We start from the raw sequence: 6,857 nt of genomic DNA on the forward strand, positions 1-6,857 counted from the left end.
CAGGTTACAACAAATTGAATCACAGTAGAAACTGGTTTATTAAAAGGCTTGTTGTTGTTCAGTCATTAAGTCGTGTCCGACTCTTTGCGACCCCATGGACTGCAGCATGCCAGGCTTCTCTGTCCTTCACTGTCTCCCGGAGTTTGCCCAGACTCAGGTCCGTTGAGTCACTGATGCTATCTAACCATTTCATCCTCTGCCGCTCCTTCTCCTTTTGCTTTCAATCTTTCCCAGCACCAGGGTCTTTTCCAATGGGTTGGCTCTTCACATCAAAAAGCTTATATTGGTATTAATTGTATTAGTGGCATTTCAAATGAGGTTTTCCACACCTGAATTTCAGATATCAAGAATTCATGTATCACAGCAACTTCATTTGTGTCATGTGTTTTCTCTAAAAGCAACACCCCAAGGCTCCAGTGAGATTCGAACTCACGACCCCTGGTTTACGAGACCAGTGCTCTAACCCCTGAGCTACAGAGCCCCAGTAGTTCGGTTTTTAACTCCTTGTCTTAAAGCAGATTATATACTGAAATTGTTAGGGTTTCGTTGCTTTATTTTGCTTCGTTTCTGGAAAATTTGACACCCTACTGTCAACCCCTTTTGTATTTTCTGATCTGTGATCAAACAAATTCCCTCACTCTCTGATAGTTTTAACATCATGTTCGATTGGCTTTTGTCAAAGGAAATACAGGACCCCTAATCCACCTCTGAGAGTTTTGCCTGAAAATTCAGAGCAGTCGAGGGTCAGAGGTTGCACGTTGACGAGAGTAGGGAATGAACAGCTTGCCCATCGCTATGATGCGAGGTTTCCGGGTGAGGGCCACAGGGCCACTTTAGTTACAGTCACGCCCTCTGCTCTGCAGCATGTTCCGCACTGATTTTCCAGGCTTCATTTCTTACAGCCTTGGGGTAAAGCACGCGACATCTGTCTCAAATTCCTCGATATCAGTTTTCAGAAGGGAGACTGAGAGTTGAGGATAAGGATGAGGTGAAGAAGGACCCCCGAAGAGCGACCTCCCTGAAACTGAAGCGGAAGAGAGGCTCTGCCTGTTTGTAGCCTTGTCTTTGAGGCTGAAATACCTTTTAAAGCCTCGATCCAGGGCGTAAAGAAAGTGCTGTGTTTCTCCTTCCCCGCTGAGTATGGCTGAAATCCAAATAGTAAAACTCTGTCTAAAGGAGCTGTGGCAAAGATATCAGAAAATTTGTTAATTTCCACCCAGGTAAAGGAACTGCATGGAGAAGGAAACGGCAACCCACTCCAGTCTTCTTGCCTGGGAAATCCCATGGACAGAGGAGCCTGGCAGGCTATAGTCCACGGGGTCTCAAAGAGTCAGACAGGAGCACACTGAGCACACAAAGTCACACACATATAAATATGAGCACACTGATCACTGAGTCAGACACTGAGCACACACAGGGGCTGCGAGGGTCACACACACACACGCACACACACAAAGCCTGTTTAGGGACTCAGCTCAGACCAGTAACAACAATAATGTAAAGAGACCTGGTGAGGAAGAAAACTCAACCACAAATCCTAGGTCTCCAGTCCCAGATCAGAGACCCTGATACAAAGCAAGGATTGTTTTCCTGTCTTCTTTCAGGATTTGATAGCTGGCTCATTAAAAAAACGACTCTTAATTAAAAACAAAAAGCAAAACCAAAAGCAACCCGACTGCCAGCAAATTCAAGTAATTCATTAAAAACAACTCAGCAAAATAAGATTCACTGGTGAAGTGGGAAATCCAGTTTCTATGCTTTGGTCCCAATCTGGAATACAGCTCTCCCATCATTCAGAGGAGAGGCTGCAGAATCTATGAAAAGCCAGCCAGCCTGCTCTTTTAAAGGTCTCACTGGGTAAAAAAGTAACACACTCTACCTCCCTCTCTCCAAAGTCATATATGGGCAAAATAATGTTCTTATGACCTCAGTTCAGCCACTCAGTCTTGTCCAACTCTTTGCAACCCATGGGCTGCAGCACGCCAGGCTTCCCTGTCCATCACCAGCTCCTGAAGCTTGCTCAAACTCATGTCCATTGAGTCAGTGAGGCCATCCAACCATCTCATCCTCTGTTGTCCCCTTCTCCTCCCGCCTTCAATCTTTCCCGGCATAAGGGTCAGTTCCAATGAGTCAGTTCTTCACATCAAGTGGCCAAAATATTGAAGCTTCAGCTTCAGCATCAGTCCTTCCAATGAATATTCAGGACTGATTTTCTTTAGGATTGACTGGTTTTAATTCCTTGCAGTCCAAGGGACTCTCAAGAGTCTTATCCAACACCACAGTTCAAAAGCATCAATTCTTTGGTGCTCAGCTTTCTTTATGGTACAACTCTCACATCAGTCACCATCTACAGTGATTCTGGAGCCCAAGAAAATAAAGTCTCTCACTGTTTCCATTGTTTTCACATCTATTTGCCATGAAATGATGGGACCAGATGCCATTATTCTAGTTTTTTGAATGTTTAGTTTTATGCCAGCTTTTTCAATCTCTTCTTTCACTTTCAACAAGGGGCTCTTTAGAGCCTCTTCGCTTTCTGCCATAAGGGTGGTATCATCTGCATATCTGAGGTTATTGATATTTCTCTTGGCAAACTTGATTACAGTTTGTGCTTCACTACACCAGCATTTCATCTGATGTATTCTGCATATAAGTTAAAAAAAGCAGGGTGAAAATATACAGCCTTGATGTGCTCCTTTCCCGATTTGGAACCAGTCTGTTGTTCCATGTCTGGTTCCAACTGTTGCTTCTTGACCTGCATACAGATTTCTCAGGCGGCAGGTAAGGTGGTCTAATATTCCCATCTCTTTAAGAATTTTCCACAGTTTGTTGTGATCCATAAAGTCAAACGGAGAAGACAATAGCACCCTACTCCAGTACTTTGCCTGGAAAATCCCATGGATGGAGGAGCCTGGTAGGCTGTAGTCCATGGGGTCGCTAGGAGTCAGACACGAATGAGCGACTTCCCTTTCACTTTTCACTTTCATGCACTGGAGAAGGAAATGGCAACCCACTCCAGTGTTCTTGCCTGGAGAATCCCAGGGACAGGGGAGCCTGGTGGCTGCCATCTATGGCGTCACACAGAGTCAGACACGACTGAAGCGACTTAGCAGCAGCAGCATAGAGTCAAAGGCTTTAGTGTAGTCAATGAAGCAGAAGTAGACATTTTTCTGGAATTGTTTTGCTTTTCCTATGATCCAACAAATGTTGGCAATTTGATCTCTTATGATCTAGAGTGTCATAAACAAAAATATAGAGAAACACAACAAAACAGGAAATGGGCATATTAATGAAGTTGAGAGTGAGGGGAGTGAGAGAAATGTGAGGTCAATTTTATCACCGTTACTCATCAGCAACTTCCTAAACATCTTGGATGAAAAGTCTGCCTCCTGCCTTCTGGAGGAGCCAGTTTGTTCAGATTCTCCATAATCCTAAACTTGCCTTTCCAGGAGGGCCTCTCTGCTGAAGCTCCTCCTCATTACCTGAGTATCAGAGAAGAAAGGGATGTGGTCTCAAGAAAGATCAGAAACTCCCAGAAAGTCTGTGATTTGCAGTTTTCACAGATTTCATCCTATATTTAGGTATAGCATTCACCTCTGATTTTCTTGCACCTAAAGAAATGCATAAGCTCAGTGAAATATGGTGAGACAGGCAACAGGAAGAAACTGTCTTCAGGACTTTTCAGTAACATCTTCTCAAGGTCTTTCCAGTTTCTGCCTGCTGTCCAGCCCCAAAGTCACATGCTATAGGGTTTGTTCCCATTTTTAGGTAACAAAATTTGCATTATCCACTACTCCTCATGAATTTCCTGTCTCTCAGTCCCAAGTTCACCCTTTTTGCCTGCTTTGTGGAAATGGGTATGAATCCTTTAAATAGTTTTCTTTTAATAGGCACCAAAGCTCTGCAGTAGAGAATAGTGGAGAATCATTGCAGGAGGAAGGGGGATTTGCATCCTGGTTCCCAGGCATTACTTGGCCTGCTGCTTCCCCAGGGCCTACCTCCTACACAGTCATGGCTTTCCCCTGCTTCAGGCTCCAGCAGCCAGCAGCAGCCACTAACTTCCCCTGGTGGGCATTCCCCTTGAGTGTTTTCTAGTGGAGAGCTCTCAGTGAGAGACCTCTCCAGGAAGAGTTTTCCAAGAAACACTGAAAGAATGATCTTCAGCAAGTTCCAGAGGGCAGATTTCAAGCAAGTTCTGCTGGCACAACCCCACAGAAATTTCTCTGCTCTTCAGTGAATCATGCCCAAGCCTTCCCCATCAAGGTCTGGATCTTAGCTAGGAGTAGGGTGAAGTATAGAGGGCTCTTCCTTCTGTGCTTTATCTCAGCCATGGGTGAGCAGGCACTTCCTAAGGTGCTTTAGCAGTTCTAAGGGTAGTGATTTGCTATTCTTATATTCAATAGTATTTGCTTTACTTTTTACTTATCAGTTCCTTGTTTCTCCAACCCCTTCTTTAGTTAACAATTCCGTATATTACACTTTCCCTATTCATTATAAGCAATATACTTTATGGGGATATAATGTACAACTTGACAACTGTAGTTAACAATACTATATTGTATATTTTAAAGTTACTAAGAGAGTAGATGTTAAAAGTTCTCATCACAAAGAAAAACAATTTGTAACTTTGTGAGGTGTTACATATTAATTAAACTAATTATGGTAATCATTTTGCAATATATCATATATCAAATCATTATGTTGTATACCTTAAACTTATATATATATAGTATTATATGTCAAATATATCTCAATTAAACTGGAAAAATAAACAACTTTCCCTGTCATTATTGATTCTTCTCTCCTGATTGGACCAAGACTGATCCATACCTAACTATTGCTACATAACAAATCATATAAAACTTAATGCCCTAATTTAACACCTATCATTTATTTGGGTTCTACACATTTGTTGGTTCTCACAGAGTTTGGACAGAGCACAGTGGGGACAGCTTGTCTCTGCTCTGTGATTTCTGGAAACTCAAGTGGAAGACTATAAGACCAGTGGCAGGAAATCATCTGAAGAATGGGTTACTCAAACATATGACAGTTGTTGCTGGCTGTGGACTGGAGTCCTCAGGTATTTTCCATGTGATTTCTCCCTGTAGCTTAGTTTGGGCTTCCTCACAGTATGGTGGTTGGGTTCTGGGGACAAATGTCTTGAGAGAGAAGTATTGAAAGTTTCTATCACTTTTTACAACCTAGCTTTAGAAAGTCATATAGCATCCCTTCCATAGCAGGCACAGGCCTAGCCAGATTCAAGGGGATGGAACATAGACCCCCACCTCCAGAAGGAATGTCTCAAAATTGCATTAAAAGAAAAATACATGACATGAGATATATTGATATGGCTGTTTTTAGAAAATACAATCTACAATAGGTTTTTTTCTTAATGACTTAATTCTAATCACTTAGAAGCCTCTATCTCCTTAGATTTCATTTATCCAATGTTCCCCGGACTTAGAAAGAAAATTTTGAGACATTAAAATAAGTTTGCATTAATATTAAACAGGTGTCTAGGGAACATATTACCCAGAGGTTCATGAAATATTGACGGTGCTGGGCCCTGCAAGAATGGGTGTGTTAAAGAAAATTGAATTATGGCATATTTCAGTTGTGATTTCTTGCTTACATTACATTTTCATAATATCCATTTTCAAGTACCCCAAATATTTTAAACCTATTTTCAGAGGTTTTCATTTCTACAAAAAGTACATAAATAGACTTCAAAGGTGTATAGAAATATACCTATGCCTCAAGCTATAGAAAACATTAATGCAGAAATTCAACATATGTATATATTAAAATACACACTCCGTATTGCATACTTTGTAAACATACTATTAGTATAGAGAAAAATGATCACAATAAAAAGAGTAAAATCTACAAACAATAACATTATTTTTAAAAGCTGCTTTCCATTTGCATTAGGGTAATAGATGAGAAAATTACAAATTTAAAAGTGATAGTTCTCTAAGTTAAGTGTCTTATAGATTTGGATCTTCACAGCCTAATTATAGAAACTTGGTGATACTCCAAGTTATTGGAGGTTTTAATTTATCCTATCCTTTAATCCCGTAAAAATCATTGCAACAAAAGCATTTCTTTATTTTTTCCCCTTTGTGTATTTCATTTTCCATCACTTAAACATATTTTTCAGTCATATAAATGTAAACATTATGTTTCAGAATTGCTGTGGTCACCCCAGAGGGGTAATATTTCCTGGGAAGCGTCTGAAAGCTCTAGAGAGAAGAAAGGCAAGATTATTACTGAAGAGCACAGGCGACCCTGCAGGGCAGAAAACAGTGACGGGTGGAATGAATGATTTAAGTACGGCTTCAGGCGAAGAAATCGGAGTCTGGACGGGTTGAGAACAAGGGGAATGACCCTCTCTCTTCCAGAGTAGTGGGGTTGACTATTTATTCACTTAAAGTTTCCACCGATCCTGAGGCAGCATCGAACTGGACCTGCTTAATGAAGGTTTGAATCACAAAGAAAACAGTGACCCTGGGGTCCAGGTCACAGGTGGGGTTCAAGGCCATAGGAAGAAATCTGTGTGAGTCCGGGTCCCTGTTCTGGCGGGCGGGGGGCGGAAGGCAGGGGACTGGACCGGGAGCTCTGGTTGGTGGGGGTGGGGCGGAACAGTGTCTCTCAATACCCTACCACCCTGTCTCCAGGGCAAAAAGAATTACTCAGGTCTGCATTAACGCTCATGTTCTGCTACCTTTCTGTTTGTCAGTCTCTGAACTCACAACTCCCACCCAGTCCGACAAATTTCAGAAACTTTTCTTCTGGGACGGAGCTCTACGCCAGCCCCTTAGAGTCTACAGTACAACGCTGTCAAGCAGTAGGGTCGACGT

At 42.0% G+C, this 6,857-nt stretch overlaps 1 non-coding gene across 1 annotated transcript; it reads right to left on the reverse strand.

Annotated features, from left to right (window-relative positions):
- Positions 1–408: 408 nt before the first annotated feature.
- On the reverse strand, positions 409–481 carry TRNAT-CGU (transfer RNA threonine (anticodon CGU)). The gene has a single exon. It is a non-coding gene; the product is annotated as a tRNA-Thr (tRNA).
- Positions 482–6,857: the final 6,376 nt, after the last annotated feature.

This window comes from Bos grunniens, chromosome 23 (genome assembly GCF_055505025.1).
Source record: "Bos grunniens cultivar Pamir isolate PY7600 chromosome 23, Bosgru_T2T1.0, whole genome shotgun sequence".
Taxonomy (NCBI): Eukaryota; Metazoa; Chordata; class Mammalia; order Artiodactyla; family Bovidae; genus Bos; species Bos grunniens.